The sequence below is a fragment of the Triticum aestivum genome, chromosome 7B (genome assembly GCF_018294505.1).
Source record: "Triticum aestivum cultivar Chinese Spring chromosome 7B, IWGSC CS RefSeq v2.1, whole genome shotgun sequence".
Taxonomy (NCBI): domain Eukaryota; kingdom Viridiplantae; phylum Streptophyta; class Magnoliopsida; order Poales; family Poaceae; genus Triticum; species Triticum aestivum.
Window position 1 is genome coordinate 602,375,988 of NC_057813.1, and position 17,125 is coordinate 602,393,112.

Below are 17,125 nucleotides of genomic sequence, written 5' to 3' on the forward strand. Positions count from 1 at the left end.
AGAAATCTGTGGAGGGGGCACCGCACACGGCTAAAAGATCAACTTGATCAACTTGTGTGTCCTAGGGTGCCCCCTGCCCCCGTATATAAAGGAGCAAGGGGGGAGGCCGGCCGGCCCTCCTTGGCGCGCCCCCAAGAGGGGAATCCTACTAGGACTCCAAGTCCTAGTAGGTTTCCACCTAAAGGGAGAGAGGGGGAAGGAAGGAGAGGGGGAAGGAAAGGGGGGCGCTGCCCCCCTTCCTTGTCCTATTCAGACTCAAGGGGGAGGGGGCGTGCGACCTGCCCTGACCACCCCTCTCTCTTTCCACCAAGGCCCATCGAGGCCCATTAGTTCCCCCGGGGGTTTCGATAACCCTCCGGCACTCCGGTTTTATCCAAAACTTCTCAGAAACACTTCCAGTGTCCGAACATAGCTGTCCAATATATCAATCTTTATGTCTTGACCATTTCGAGACTCCTCGTCATGTCCGTGATCACATCCGGGACTCCAAACAACCTTCGGTACATCATATCACATAAACTAATACCAATCATCATCGAACGTTAAGCATGCGGACCCTATGGGTTCGAGAACTATGTAGACATGACCGAGACACGTCTCCGGTCAATAACCAATAGCGGAACCTGGATGGTCATATTGGTTCCTACATATTCTACGAGGATCTTTATCGGTCAAACCGCATAACAACATACGTTGTTCCCTTTGTCATTGGTATGTTACTTGCCCGAGATTCGATCATCGATATCATCATACCTAGTTCAATCTCGTTACCGGCAAGTCTCTTTACTCGTTCCGTAATACTTCATCCCGCAACTAACTCATTAGTCACAATGCTTGCAAGTCTTATAGTGATGAGTATTACCGAGAGGGCCTAGAGATACCTTTCCGAAATACGGAGTGACAAATCCGAATCTCGATCTATGCCAACCCAACAAACACCTTCGGAGACACCAGTAGAGCACCTTTATAATCACCCATTTACGTTGTGATGTTTGGTGGCACACAAAGTGTTCCTCCGGTATTCGGGAGTTGCATAATCTCATAGTCTGAGGAACTTGTATAAGTCATGAAGAAAGCAGTAGCAATGAAACTGACACGATCATAATGCTAAACAAATGGATGGGTCATGTCCATCACATCATTCTCCTAATGGTGTAATCCCGTTCATCAAATGACAACACATGTCTATGGCCAGGAAACATAACCATCTTTGATTAACGAGGTAGTCAAGTAGAGGCATACTAGGGACTATATGTTTTGTCTATGTATTCACACATGTACTTAGTTTTCGGTTAATACAATTCTAGCATGAATAATAAACATTTATCATGAATTAAGGAAGTAAATAATAACTTTATTATTGCCTCTAGGGCATATTTCCTTCAGCCTCCCACTTGCACTAGAGTCAATAATCTAGATTACACAATAATGATTCTAACACCCATGGAGCTTTGGTGCTGATCATGTTTTGCTCATGGAAGAGGCTTAGTCAACGGGTCTGCAACATTCAGATCCGTGTGTATCTTGCAAATCTCTATGCCCCCTTCTAGTACTTGATGACGGATGGAATTGAAGCGTCTCTTGATGTGCTTGGTTCTCTTGTGAAATCTAGATTCTTTGCCAAGGCAATTGCACCAATATGGTCACAAAAGATTTTCATTGGACCCGATGCACTAGGTATGACACCTAGATCGGATATGAACTCCTTCATCCAAACTCCTTCATTTGCTGCTTTCGAAGCAGCAATGTACTCCGCTTCACACGTAGATCCCGCCACGACGCTTTGCTTGGAACTGCACCAACTGACAGCTCCTCCATTCAATAAAAATACGTATTCGGTTTGTGACTTAGAGTCATCCAGATCAGTGTCAAAGCTTGCATCGACATAACCGTTTAGACAAGCTCTTTTTCATCTCCATAAATGAGAAACATATCCTTAGCCCTTTTCAGGTATTTCAGGATGGTCTTGACCGCTGTCCAGTGCTCCACTCTGGGATTACTTTGGTACCTCCCTCCTATGCTTATAGCAAGGCACACATCAGGTTTGGTACACAACATTGCATACATGATAGAGCCTATGGCTGAAGCATAGGGAATGCCTTTCATTTTCTCTCTATCTTCTGTAGTGGTCGGGCATTGAGTCTGAGTCAACTTCACACCTTGTAATACAGGCAAGAACCCTTTCTTTGACTGATCCATTTTCAACTTCTTCAAAACTTTATCAAGGTGTGTGCTTTGTGAAAGTCCAATTAAGCGTCTTGATCTATCTCTATAGATCTTGATGCCCAATATGTAAGCAACTTCTCCAAGGTCTTTCATAGAAAAACTTTTATTTAGGTATCCCTTTATGCTATCCAGAAATTCTATATCATTTCCAATCAACAATATGTCGTCCACATATAATATCAGAAATGTTATAGAGCTCCCACTCACTTTCTTGTAAATACAGGCTTCTCCAAAAGTTTGTATAAAACCATATTCTTTGGTCACATTATAAAAGCGTTTATTCCAACTCCAAGAGGCCTGTACCAGTCCATAAATGGATCGCTGGAGCTTGCACACTTTGTTAGCACCCTTTGGATCGACAAAACCTTCTGGTTGCATCATATACAACTCTTCTTCCAGAAATCCATTCAGGAATGCAGTTTTGACATCCATTTGCCAAATTTCATAATCATAAAATGCAACAATTGCTAACATGATTCGGACAGACTTAATCATCGCTATGGGTGAGAAAGTCTCATCTTAGTTAACTCCTTGAACTTGCCGAAAACCTTTCACAACAAGTCGAGCTTTGTAAACAGTAACATTGCCGTCTGCGTCGGTCTTCTTCTTAAAGATTCATTTATTTTCTATGGCTTGCCGATCATCGAGCAAGTCCACCAAAGTCCACACTTTGTTCTCATACATGGATGATGGATCCCATCTCAGATTTCATGGCCTCAAGCCATTTCGTGGAATCTGGGCTCATCATCGCTTCCTCATAGTTCGTAGGTTCATCATGGTATAGTAACATGACTTCCAAACTGGATTACCGTACCACTCTGGTGCGGATCTTACTCTGGAAGACCTACGAGGTTTGGTAGTAACTTGATCTGAAGCTTCATGATCATCATCATTAGCTTCCTCACTAATTGGTGTAGGAATCACAGGAACTGATTTCTGTGATGAACTACTTTCCAATAAGGGAGAAGGTACAACTACCTCATCAAGTTCTACTTTCCTCCCACTCACTTCTTTCGAGAGAAACTCCTTCTCTAGAAAGGATCCATTCTTAGCAACAAAATTTTGCCTTCGGATCTGTGATAGAAGGTGTACCCAACAGTTTCCTTTGGGTATCCTATGAAGACGCACTTCTTCGATTTGGGTTCGAGCTTATCAGGTTGAAGCTTTTTCACATAAGCATCACAACCCCAAACTTTAAGAAACGACAACTTCGGTTTCTTGCCAAACCACAGTTCATCAGGTGTCGTCTCAACACATTTTGATGGTGCCCTATTTAAAGTGAATACATCTGTCTATAAAGCATAACCCCAAAATAATAGCGTTAACTCAGTAAGAGACATCATTGATCGCACCATGTCCAATAAAGTACGGTTACGACGTTCGGACACACCATTTCGCTGTGGTGTTACAGATGGCGTTAATTGTGAAACTATCCCATGTTGTTTCAAATGAAGACCAAACTCGTAACTCAAATATTCTCCTCCACGATCAGATCATAAAAACTTTATTTTCTTGTTATGATGATTTTCTACTTCACTCTGAAATTCTTTGAACTTTTCAAATGTTTCAGACTTATTCTTCATTAAGTAGATATAACCATATCTGCTCAAATCATCTGTGAAGGTAAGAAAATAACGATACCCACCACGAGCCTCAATACTCATTGGACTACATACATTGGTATGTATTATTTCCAACAGGTCAGTAGCTTGTTCCATTGTTCCGGAGAACGGAGTTTTAGTCATCTTGCCCATAAGGCACCGTTCGCAAGCACCAAGTGATTCACAATCAAGTGATTCCAAAATTCCATCAGCATGGAGTTTCTTCATGTGCTTTACACCAATATGACCCAAACGGCAGTGCCACAAATAAGTTGCACTATCATTATTAAACTTATATCTTTTGGCTTCAACACTATGAATATGTGTATCACTACTACCGAGATTCAATAAAAATAGACCACTCAACAAGGGTGCATGACCATAAAAGATATTACTCATATAAATAGAACAACCATTATTCTCTGATTTAAATGAATAACCATCTCGCATCAAACAAGATCCAGATATAATGTTCATGCTCAATGCTGGCACCCGATAACAATTATTCAGGTCTAAAACTAATCCCGATGGTAGATGTAGAGGTAGCATGCCGACCGCGATCACATCGACTTTGGAACCATTTCCCACGCGCATCGTCACCTCGTCGTTAGCCAATCTTCACTTAATCTGTAGCCCCTGTTTTGAGTTGCAAATATGAGCAACAGAACAAGTATCAAATACCCTGGCGCTACTGCGAGCATTAGTTAAGTACACATCAATAACATGTATATCAAATATACCTTTCACTTTGCCATCCTTCTTACCGCCAAATACTTGGGGCAGTTCCGCTTCCAGTGACCAGTCCCTTTGCAGTAGAAGCACTCAGTTTCAGGCTTTGGTCCAGACTTGGGTTTCTTCTCTTGAGCAGCAACCTTTTTGTCGTTCTTCTTGAAGTTTCCCTTCTTCCCTTTGACCCTTTTCTTGAAACTAGTGGTCTTGTTGCCATCAACACTTGATGCTACTTTTTGATTTCTACCTCTGCAACCTTTAGCATTGCGAAGAGCTCGGGAATAGTCTTGTTCATCCCTTGCATATTATAGTTCATCACGGAGCTTTTGTAGCTTGGTGACAGTGATTGAAGAACTCTGTCAATGACACTATCATCAGGAAGATTAACTCCTAGTTGAGTCAAGTTGTTGTGGTACCCAGACATTCTGAGTATATGTTCACTGACAGAACTATTCTCCTCCATTTTACAGCTGTAGAAATTATTGGAGACTTCGTATCACTCAATCCGGGCATTTGCTTGAAACATTAACTTCAACTCTTGGGACATATCATATGCTCCATGACGTTCAAAACATCGTTGAAGTCCCGGTTCTAAGCCATAAAGCACGGCACACTGAACTATCGAGTAGTCATCAACTTTGCTCTGCTAGACATTCTTAATGTCATCAGTAGCATCTGCAGCAGGCCTGGCACCCAACGATGCTTCGAGGACATAATTCTTCTATGCAGCAATGAGGACAATCCTCAAGTTATGGACCCAGTCCATGTAGTTGCTGCCATCATCTTTCAACTTAGCTTTCTCTAGGAATACATTAAAATTCAAAGGAACGGTAGCACGGGCCATTGATCTACAACAACATAGGCATGCAAAATACTATCAGGAACTAAGTTCAGGATAAATTAAAGTTCAATTAACCATATTACTTAAGAACTCCCACTTAGATAGACATCCCTCTAATCATCTAAGTGATCACGTGATCTAAATCAACTAAACCATGTCCGATCATCACGTGAGATGGAGTAGTTTTCAATGGTGAACATCACTATGTTGATCATATCTACTATATGATTCACGCTCGACTTTTCGGTCTTAGTGTTCCAAGGCCATATTTGCATATGCTAGGCTCGTGAAGTTTAACCCGAGTATTCTGCATGTGCAAAATTGGCTTGCACCCGTTTATGTGAACGTAGAGCTTATCACACCCGATCATTACGTGGTGTCTCGGCACGACGAACTATAGCAATGGTGCATACTCAGGGAGAACACTTATACCTTGAAATTTAGTAAGGGATCATCTTATAATGCTACCGCTGTACTAAGCAAAATAAGATGCATAAAAGATAAACATCACATGCAATCAAAATATGTGACATGATATGGCCATCATCATCTTGTGCTCATGATCTCCATCACCGAAGCATCATCATGATCTCCATCGTCACTGGCACGACACCTTGATCTCCATCGTAGCATCGTTGTTGTCTCGCCAACTATTGTTACTACGAATATCACTACCGCTTAGTGATAAAGTAAAATAATTTCATGGCGATTGCTTTGCATACAATAAAGCGACAACCATATGGCTCCTGCCAGTTGCCGATAACTTTGTTACAAACCATGATCATCTCATACAACGAATTATATCACATCATTCCTTGACCATATCATATCACAGCAAGCCCTCGAAAACAAGTTAGACGTCCTCTACTTTGTTGTTGCAAGTTTTACATGGCTGCTATGGGTTTCTAGCAAGAACTATTCTTACCTACGCATCAAAACCATAACGATTTTTCATCAAGTGTGCTGTTTTAACCTTCAACAAGGACCGGGCGTAGCCACACTCGATTCAACTAAAGTTGGAGAAACAGACACTCACCAGCCACCTATGTGCGAAGCACGTAGGTAGAACCAGTCTCGTGTAAGCGTACGCGTAATGTTGGTCTAAGCCGCTTCATCCAAAAATACCGCCGAATCAAAATATGAGATGCTGGTAAGCAGTATGACTATTATCGCCCACAACTCTTTGTGTTCTACTCATGCATATAACATCTACGCATAGACCTGGCTCGGATGCCACTGTTGGGGAACAAAGTAATTTCAAAATTTTCCTACGATCACGCAAGATCTATCTAGGTGATGCATAGCAACGAGAGGGGAGAGTGTTGTCTATGTACCCTCATAGACCGAAAGAGGAAGCGTTATGATAACGCGGTTGATGTAGTCATACGTCTTCACGATTCGACCGATCCTAGCACCAAAGGTATGGCACCTCCGCGATCTGCACACTTTCAGCTCGGTAACGTTCCATGAACTCTACATCCAGCTGAAGTCGAGGGAGAGTTTCGTCAGCACGATGGCGTGGTGACGGTGGTGATGAAGTTACCGGCACAGGGCTTCGCCTAAGCACTACGACGATATGACCGAGGTGGAAATCTATGGAGGGGAGCACCACACACGGCTAAAAGATCAACTTGTGTGTCCTAGTGTGCCCCCTGCCCCCGTATATAAAGGAGCAAGGGGGGAGGCCGGCCGGCCCTCCTTGGCGCTCCCCAAGAGGGGAATCCTACTAGGACTCCAAGTCCTAGTAGGTTTCCACCTAAAGGGAGATAGGGGGAAGGAAGGAGAGGGAGAGGGGGAAGGAAAGGGGGGTCCCGCCCCCCCTTCCTTGTCCTATTCGGACTCAAGGGAGAGGGGGCGCATGGCCTGCCCTGGCCGCCCCACTCTCTTTGCACTAAGGCCCATTAGTTCCCCGGGGGGTTCCGATAACCCTCCGGCACTCCGATTTTATCCGAAACTTTTCCGGAACACTTCTGGTATCCAAACATAGCCGTCCAATATATCAATCTTTATGTCTCGACCATTTTGAGACTCCTCATCATGTCCGTGATCACATACGGGACTCCGAAAAACCTTTGGTACATCATATCACATAAACTCATAATACCAATCAACATCGAATGTTAAGCGTGTGGACCCTACGGGTTCGAGAACTATGTAAACATGACCGAGACACGTCTCCAGTCAATAACAAATAGCAGAACCTGGATGCTCATATTGGTTCCTGCATATTCTATGAAGATCTTTATTGGTCAAACTGCATAACAACATACGTTGTTCCCTTTGTCATCGGTATGCCCGAGATTCAATCGTCTATATCATCATACCTATTTCAATCTTGTTACCGGTAAGTCTCTTTACTCATTCCGTAATACTTAACTCATTAGTCACAATCCTTGCAAGGCTTATAGTTATGAGTATTACCGAGAGGGCCCAAAGATACCTCTCCGAAACACGGAGTGAAAAATCCTAATGATGATGTATGCCAACCCAACAAACACCTTCAGAGACACCTGTAGAGCACCTTTATAATCACCCATTTACATTGTGACATTTGGTAGCACACAAAGTGTTCCTCCGGTATTTGGGAGTTGCATAATCTCATAGTCTGAGGAACTTATATAAGTCATGAAGAAAGCACTAGCAATGAAACTGACATGATCATAATGTTAAGCTAACGGATGGGTCATGTACATCACATCATTCTCCTAATGATGTCATCCCGTTCATCAAATGACAACACATGTCTATGGTCAGGAAACATAACCATCTTTGATTAACGAGCTAGTCAAGTAGAGGCATACTAGGGACTATATGTTTTGTCTATGTATTCACACATGTACTAAGTTTCCGGTTAATACAATTCTAGCATCAATAATAAACATTTATCATGAATTAAGGAAATAAATAATAACTTTATTATTGCCTCTAGGGCATATTTCCTTCAATATCATCATCCTCCATCAACATATTTGATTCACTTTCATGAGGCACAATGGTGATAGGAGAAATATTACTTGGTTGAGTTACCTTTTTACCTCTACATTTTCTTCTTTCCTTTTTCTTCTTCACACCTTACGTGTGGGTTTAATCAATTTTTTAGAGCTTCTTGTTGAAGAGACTGATTGGATAGGAAGCTCCTTCTCGTTACTTGATTCATCATAAGAAACACTACGAGGGCATTGGGAAATATTTTCCCTTTCATTAGTACTCTCTTCATACTCTATTTGTTTTCTTGTCTTTAGATAGTTGGCAATATAAGGATTCTCAATGCAATTTACCGCACAAAACATATAAATTTCCTCTAGATGAAAATCAAGAAACCTATTGAGATTAAATTTTGGAATACCCTCAATTATACGTTTCATTTCTTCATACCCCAAAAGAAGACTAAGCTCTTTATGATGCTTAAGGGAAATCAAGTTATCACAATTTTTGGATGCAATTTGATCATGAAACAAGTAGCATTAGAGATTTAGATGACCATGTTCATTGCAAAGTTCACAAGGATGGCGAAGAATATTAAATCTTTGAGCACAAACTTATAGCCTCTCTTGCAATTTTTTTCATTTCTAAATATTTATGCTTCTTACAAAATATATGTTCCCTTTTTGGTGTGCTTTTGCACTCCCAATTCACTCTGCAAAAATTTACATTCTTATAGGAGACATCTTTATCATGGCTAGTGCAATCATCATTAGCATTTTGGATATTCAAAGAATTCGTACTAACAACATTGCAATCATGCTCATCATTCAAATAATTTGTGCCAAACATTTTATTGACTTCTTCTTCTAACAATTGAGCACAATTTTCCAAACCATCATTTTCAAGAAAGACATTATAAAGATGATCAATAATATGATGCAACCTCAATTCCACTTTTTTTGTAGTTTTATTTTATGAACCAAACTAGTGATAAAACAAGAAATTAGAAGATTCAATTGCAAGATCTAAAGATATACCTGCAAGCACTCACCTCCCCGGCAACCCAGAAAAGAGCTTGATGTCTACTACACAACTTTATTCTTGTAGACTTGTGTTGGGCCTCCAAGCGCAGAGTTTTGTAGGACAATAGCAATTTTCCCTCAAGTGGATAACCTAAGGTTTATCAATCTGTGGGAGGTGTAGGATGAAGATAGTCTCCCTCGAGCAACCCTGCAATCAAACACAAGAAATATCTTGTGTCCCCAACACACCCAATACAATGGCAAATTGTATAGGCGCACTAGTTCGGCGAAGAGATGGTGATATAAGTGTAGTATGGACAGTAGATATGAGTTTCTGTAGTGCAAACAATAAAAGACAACAAGGTAGTAAATAGTAAAACGGAGCACAAATGGTATTGCAATGATGGAAAATCAGGCCTAGGGTGCATACTTTCACTAGTGCAATCTCTCAACAATGCTAACATAGTTGGATCATATGATTATCCCTCAAAGTGCAATAAAGAATCACTCCCGAGTTCCTATTAGAGGAGAACAAAAGATAGAAATTTTTTGTAGGGTACGAAACCACCTCAAAGCTATTCTTTCCGATCAATCTATCCTAGAGTTTGTACTAAAATAATAGCAAGCTATTCTTTCCGATCGATCTAATCAAGAGTTCGTACTAAAATAACACCATATGATGCATATCAACCAACTCTAATGTCACCTAGATACCCCAGTGTCACCGCGAGTACCCATGATTTAATTATACGATACGTATCAAACAATTTCAGGTTCATATACTTAATCCACACAAAGAACTACAAGGAGAACCCAAAGTTTCTATCGGAGAAAAGATAATAAAAACGTGCATCAACCCCTATGTATAGACTACCCCAAAGTCACCTCGGGAATCCACAAGTTGAGTGCCATAACATATATCAAGTGAATCAAAATAATACCCCATTGTCACCATGGGTATTCATATGCAAGACATATATATATATCATGTGTTCTCAGATCTGAACATTTAATCCGACAAGACAAAACTTCAAAGGGTAAATACTCAAATCATCACAACAAGTGTAGAGAGGGGAAAACATCATATGATCCATCTATGTTAACAAAGCCCATGATACATCAAGATCGTGACATCTCAAGATCGCGCGCGCGAGAGAGAGATTAAACACATAGCTACTTGTACAAACCCTCAGCCCCGAGGGTGGACTACTCCCTCCTCATCATGGTGGCCGCTGGGATGATGAAGATGGCCACCAGAGATGATTCCCCCCTCCGGTAGGGTGCCGGAACGGGATCCCGATTGGTTTTCGGTGGCTATAGAGGCTTGCAGCGGCGGAACTTCCGATCCAGGGTCTTCCTGAGGGTTTTCAGAATATTTGGGAATTTATAGGGCGAAGAAGGGGCATGGGAGGACACCGAGGTGGGCATAACCCACCAGGGCACGCTTGGGGGCCCAAGCACGCCCTGGTGGGTTGTGCCGCCCTTGGGGCACCCTCCAGGTGCTGCTCTGGCCCAATGGTTCTCTTCTGGTCCATCAAAAATCCACAAAAAGTTTCACGGTGTTTGGAGAACTTTCATTTCTGCACAAAAAACAACACCATGAAATGAAAGTGGGCACAAGTATCTATAATTTATGAAATGAAAGTGGGCACAAAAAACACCCCGACTGGCGCTTGTTCTTCCCCTTCATCACTTGGTTCAATAACAGACAAGCTCCGCCTTCAATGTAAGATTTGGCATGTCAATTAGGGAGCACAAGTATAGCACTAAACAACGACATTAATTTTCTGATAACAGTAGCAAAATAGAGGCCAACAATTGTGAAATATAATTATCTTACCTCAATGGGATATTACGGTGCACAAACAGATTGGAAGTCTTGTCTCCATCTGTGCAGTTCACTAAAATCAAGCAACGTAGCACAACATATGAAAGAACATTGCACATTCATGTGAAAGAAGGCTAGTACTGACCTCTCATGACGCAGAATTCAAACAACTCACAAGAAGAAGATCTGAAACAAATTTGCCAACAAGGGTAGGAAGTCAGATCTCTTCTTGTGCAGTTCCACTAAGATCAAAAAATCAAGCAACGTTGTCAGTGTGACATTTTGGTTGAACTGCACAAAACGCTCTTAAAATAAAAGTGTTTTATGCAGTGCAACAAAAGGTCGCAATAGCAACGAGGTGAAGTAGATAACCCTGTTTAGACAGAGGTGCAAAGGAAACAAGTACTAGTCAATAACGGTGGATGACATAGAAGCCCACAAAAATAAGCATCTAACTTATCTAAATGGGAAAGAAAGCAAGACAATAGCATTTCTCAAATAGTGGCACTGATTCATATTAACAGAGATATTATATTAACAATAAAATTCGTTAAACATGTAATTTGCTTTTAACTATGGCATTGCTTCAATTTTCCAGCGGCATTATTAGAGGGTGCTTGTTTACAAGGACTTTTTGGTGTAGGGACTAAAAAAGTCCCTTTTAGTCCCATCTAAACCAAACAGGAGGGACTTTTAGGGGCTAAAAGTGGGCATTTGGGTCTAAAGACAGGAGACCCCGAGGGAGAGTCTTTTTGGGATTTTTCCAACAGCTGCCCCTGCCCCGCATCGCACCTTATCTCCATTAGTTCATTACTAGGGGTAACATGGTCTTTTAGCATGTCATTTAATAACCTCTAGTCCATGTTTAGTCCCTGGAACCAAACAGGTAGGGACTAGGGACTTTTTAGTTGGTACTAAAAAAAGTGCTAGGACTTTTTAAACAAATAGGGCCTTAGATTAACAACAGCTAAAGAGTTATACGGGACAGTGGACACACCAACACCATGTGCATCTACCAATGTATAAAGGGGTGATGCACAGTCTGTTGCAATAAATAACAAACAACCAAGGAGGATATTTGTGTTGGTCTCAGTTTTGTCATCTTTAGAAACCTTTCCCTATGTGAGGGCATCAAATCTAGTCCTGCTCAAACTCTACAGCCTTGTCCCCCAAAACAGAAAGATCAGTTCGTTACAGATGTGCATATTGCGTTTGTCATTGTTTTGTCCTTTTCGACCAATGTAGGTGCTGGATATCCAGTCTGTACTACTTTCCCTCTTCCTTTCCTCTTGGAACCACATCCTAGATTCATGCTACACAACTTTCCCTGCTAGTTTCCTGTTTGATCCAACACCTAGATTCGAGTGCAGAAGCGGAAAAGGCCCACACGCAGCTAGATCAATGCATGTGGAATAAGTAAATTATACCTTAAGGTTCTCGGGTTGTGGCTCAGTCGGCGACCGGAGGTCCATCTGCCCACACTATGTACAACAGCGAGGAAGAAGGGGTTGGAGGCCCTCCCGTGCTGCCGTTGGGTGAAAGAGAATAACAACGCTGGTAGTGGATTCCCTCCCTCGCCGACGGCGACAGTGTTAAGCCTCCTTCCTTTCCCGGCGGACGGATCCTGTCGGCTCTTTGACCAGAAGTGAGGGGGGGGGGAGAGGGGGGCTAACGAAGTCTTGTTTAGATCTGCAAAGGGTGAGAGAGTGTGAAGAGAGCAACTACAAGCGCTGAGGCTCCAGCGTGTATATATATAGTGGAGAGAGAGTATGAATAGAGCAAACCCTAGAAAACAAGCGTCGAGGCTGCAACGTATATAGATGGAGTGGTTTTCTTTTTCTCTCCATAAAAATCGTTTTAAATTGTGCACGAAACGAAACTATTTATTTAACGTAGTGAAGAAAAAACTAGGGGTAGTGCTAATATGTGAAGAAAATTTAACGCTCGAAGGAGTCGACTCACAATTAATGCTGCACACCTCCCAGTCGTGCTTACTAATGTTCACATGTCGTACACGACCCTCCGAAGTGGTGAACAACAAATGAACCACACACGGTCAAAATATCGGAAAGGTGGGGTGCACCATCCTCCAATTTTAAATATTTTGAGTTTCAAAAAAAATTAAATATTTTGGGCACTTATATTCGGCCTAAGTCGGTGTGCCACCATATGTACTAAGGGTTATAGCGGGTGCTAAGAAACTAGGGCGTATTGAGAGTAATTGCCATGCAATTTATTTGTAGGGTCACTTGCAAACTGTGAAACTCTATTCACCTCTTATTTAGTGGATGAGGCAAATCTTTTGCCCCCATTTCAAAAAAAATGAGAAATTCAATTTTAATTATTTGGTTTGTATACTTTGCTCTCTTCCAATAATTTTTGGCACTTGTATTTGACCTAAGTCAGTGTGCCACTGTCTCTCATACTACTCCCTCTGTCTCGATGTATAACTCATGTTAGAAGGTGCAGCGGGACCAAGGTGCAAGCAGATTAGAGGAGAAGGAGAGATTTGACCAGTCCTTCCTCCAATCAAAGCCCTGATTTCTTTCTCTAAACGCTGTTAGGGAACACGGTAATTTAAAAAAATTCCTATGATCACGCAAGATCTATCTAGGAGATGCATTGAAATGAGAGGGGGGAGTGTGTCCATGTACCCTCGTAGACGGAAAGCGAAAGCATTTAGTAACGCGGTTGATGTAGTCGAACTTCTTCGCGATCAAACCGATCCAAGTACTGAATGTACGGCACCTCCGCGTTTAGCACACGTTCAGCTTGATGACATACCTCGTGCTCTTGATCCAGTTGAGGACGAGGGTGAGTTCTGTCAGCACGATGGAGTGGCGACGGTGATGATGATGTTACCGGCACAGGGCTTCGCCTAAGCACTATGATGGTATGATCAAGGTGTGTAACTGTGGAGGGGGGCACCACACACGGTTAAGAGAAACTTGTGTGTTCTATGGTGCCCCCTGCCCCTGTATATAATGGAGGGAGGGGGAGGCTAGCCGGCCCTATGGTGTGCCCCAAGAGGAGGAGTTCTACTAGGACTTCCTAGTCCTAGTAGGATTCCCCTCCATGGAAGAGAGGGGGAAGGAAGGAGAGGGAGAGGGAGTAGGAAAGGGGGCGCTATCGGTGTCAAAACCAGTGGATCTCGGGTAGGGGGTCCCGAACTGTGCGTCTAAGGTTGATGGTAACAGAAGGTGGGGACATGATGTTTACCCAGGTTCGGGCCCTCTCTATGGAGGTAATACCCTACCTGTTTGATTGATCTTGATGAATATGAGTATTACAAGGGTTGATCTACCACGAGATCGTGATGGCTAAAACCCTAGAAGTCTAGATTGTGATTGCCTCTACGGACTAAGCCCTTCGATTTATATAGACATGTAGGAGAATAGGGTTATACAAAGTCGGTTTACAGAGAAAGGAATCTACATATCCGCACGCCAAACTTGCCATCCACACAAAGGAGAGTCCCACGCAGATATGGGAAGAAGTCTTCTGTCTTGTATCTTCATAGCCCAACAGTCCGGCCCATGTTAATAGTTCAGCCATCCGAGGACCCCTTAATCCAGGACTCCCTCAGTAGCCCCTGAACCAGGCTTCAATGATGAGGTGTCCGGCGTGTAGATTGTCTTTGCCATTGGAAGGCGGGTTCCTCCTACGAATACTCCATAATAGTCCCTGAACACAAGAATCGTGTCCGGCTCTGCAAAACAAATACCACACACAACCGTAGAGAGCATAATATTACACGAGTCCAATCCGCTGACAACTTTTTATAGCGTGACATCAGGTCGCTGCCCGGCCATTATTCGAACCGTTTTTTAGCCTGCCGCTCCATATTTCGAGATGCGGTTTCATTGGCACGTCTTGTCAAAGCAGAGATCGTGTCCCCTTATTGCCGGGATTTTCATCAATACGGGCGTGGGTAACACAACCGTGCCGTTTGCATGACCCTTGGGGAATAGGCGACTTTTAAGGCGAGTTGGGAGGCGCTTGATATTCACTGCCTTTATAAAGAGATAAGGATTCACCTTTTTTCACCCACACCTTATCTTTCTCTGCCCATCCATTCTCGAGCTCCAGCGCCCAAGTTCTCATCTTTTCCGCCCCAAGAAAGCACTCCAGCCGTGTCCAGATCCGGAGCGCAGGGCAAGTGCATGGTCTCCTTCGTTAAGGAGAAGGACAGAACCCAGCTCCGGGAGGCCGGATATTTGTCCAAGGAAATCGCCCACCGGCTTCCGGCCAAGGGACATATCGTCCCCACCCCGGAGCCCCATAAGAGGTTGTATTCATCCCCCACTTTGACCACGGGTTCGGATTTCCTCTCCACCCGTTCGTCCGTGGACTCATGTTCTACTATGGGCTGGATTTCCATGATCCCCCAACTCCATCCTCAACATCTCGGCATTCGTTGTCGTGTGTGAGGCCTTCCTCCGCATCCCACCCAACTTCGGATTATGGCTAAAGATCTTAAATGTGAAGCCAAAGGTGGTGAGTGGTCAACACGTAGAGTGCGGAGGCGCCATGGTGAGCAAGATGCCCAACGTCACATGGCCTGAAGGCTCCTTCGTGGATACAGTCAAAGGGTGGTAGAAACCGTGGTTCTATATCACAGAGCCGCGTGGCATCAACTGGGACGCGGCTCCAGGATTCAGTCCGGAGCCCCAATGCGGCTCACCTCCTGGCCAGAGAAAGGCCTGGACTGGTCTTCGCTGGACGAGCTGACAGGGCTCCAGACGCGCATACAGAACATGGTAAACAAGAATGTCAAGCTCGTCACTGTGATCCAGGTGATGCTTATTCGTCAAATCCTTCCGTGCCAACGCCGGACCTGTCATTTGTGGGAGTATGATCCGGCCAAGCACCCGACCTTGCTGCAATTCTTCGACACTACGCACGAAGACATCTAGAAGGTGCTCTTCAAGGCCAACGAGGCACCGCCGACCATGACCGAGGACCGCGGGCATGACTTGGCCCATCCCGCTAGTCCGGTAAGTTTTTTCATGTTTTCAAGGTGCATCCTTTACTTGCATACTCGAGGAAGATGTCTAAGCCTCCCTATTGATTTTTTCAGGGCTGTACGAAGAAGGCAGAGCAGATTCACTGTCCGGCTCCGCTGTGCGAAGACCCAGAAATCCCACTTCTGACGAAGATGCTGGTTCCGGCGCCCTATCAAGTGCCGGAGAAGAAGGCCAGGGGAACCAGAGGTGGCCTCCATAATAAGGGCACTCTGGACGTGACATCCAAAGACGTCGAGACTCGTTCCTCCACCACCGAGGACGACGAGGAAGAAGAGGAAGAAGAAGAAAGCCATTCCCCCCCTAAGGGGGTATCACGCCCAATATGTGACACTATCCTAAAGGAACTCGAAGGTCCCACTAAGGATAGAAGCGCATATTGGAGATGCTTTTGCAAGGTGGATATCATTACATCGTACCATTACATAATAGTTGGGGATACATACAAGAGGCAAACAACGCCACATGAATATATCAATACATCAACCATAAGATCAACATCCGACTACGGATGAAACACAAACAGAAGCTCAAACGACATCCACCCTGCTAGCCCAGGCTGCCGACCTGGAACCTATCCCCTGATCGAACAAGAAGCAGAAGAAGAACTCCAAAACAAGCAAGCATCGCTCTCGCGTCATGATCAATGCATAATCTGCACCTGCAACTGTTGTTGTAGTAATCTGTGAGCCAGGAGGACTCAGCAATCCCATTACCATGGGTATCAAGACTAGCAAAGCTTAATGGGAAAGGAAGGGGTAAAGTGGTGAGGTTGCAGTAGCGACTAAGAAAAGTATGGTGGCTAACTTACACAAATAAGAGCGAGAAGAGAAACAAGCGGAACGGTCGAAAAGCTAGAAGTGATTAAGAAGTGATCCTAAAACTACTTACGTCAAACATAACCCAAAACCGTGTTCACTTCCCGGACA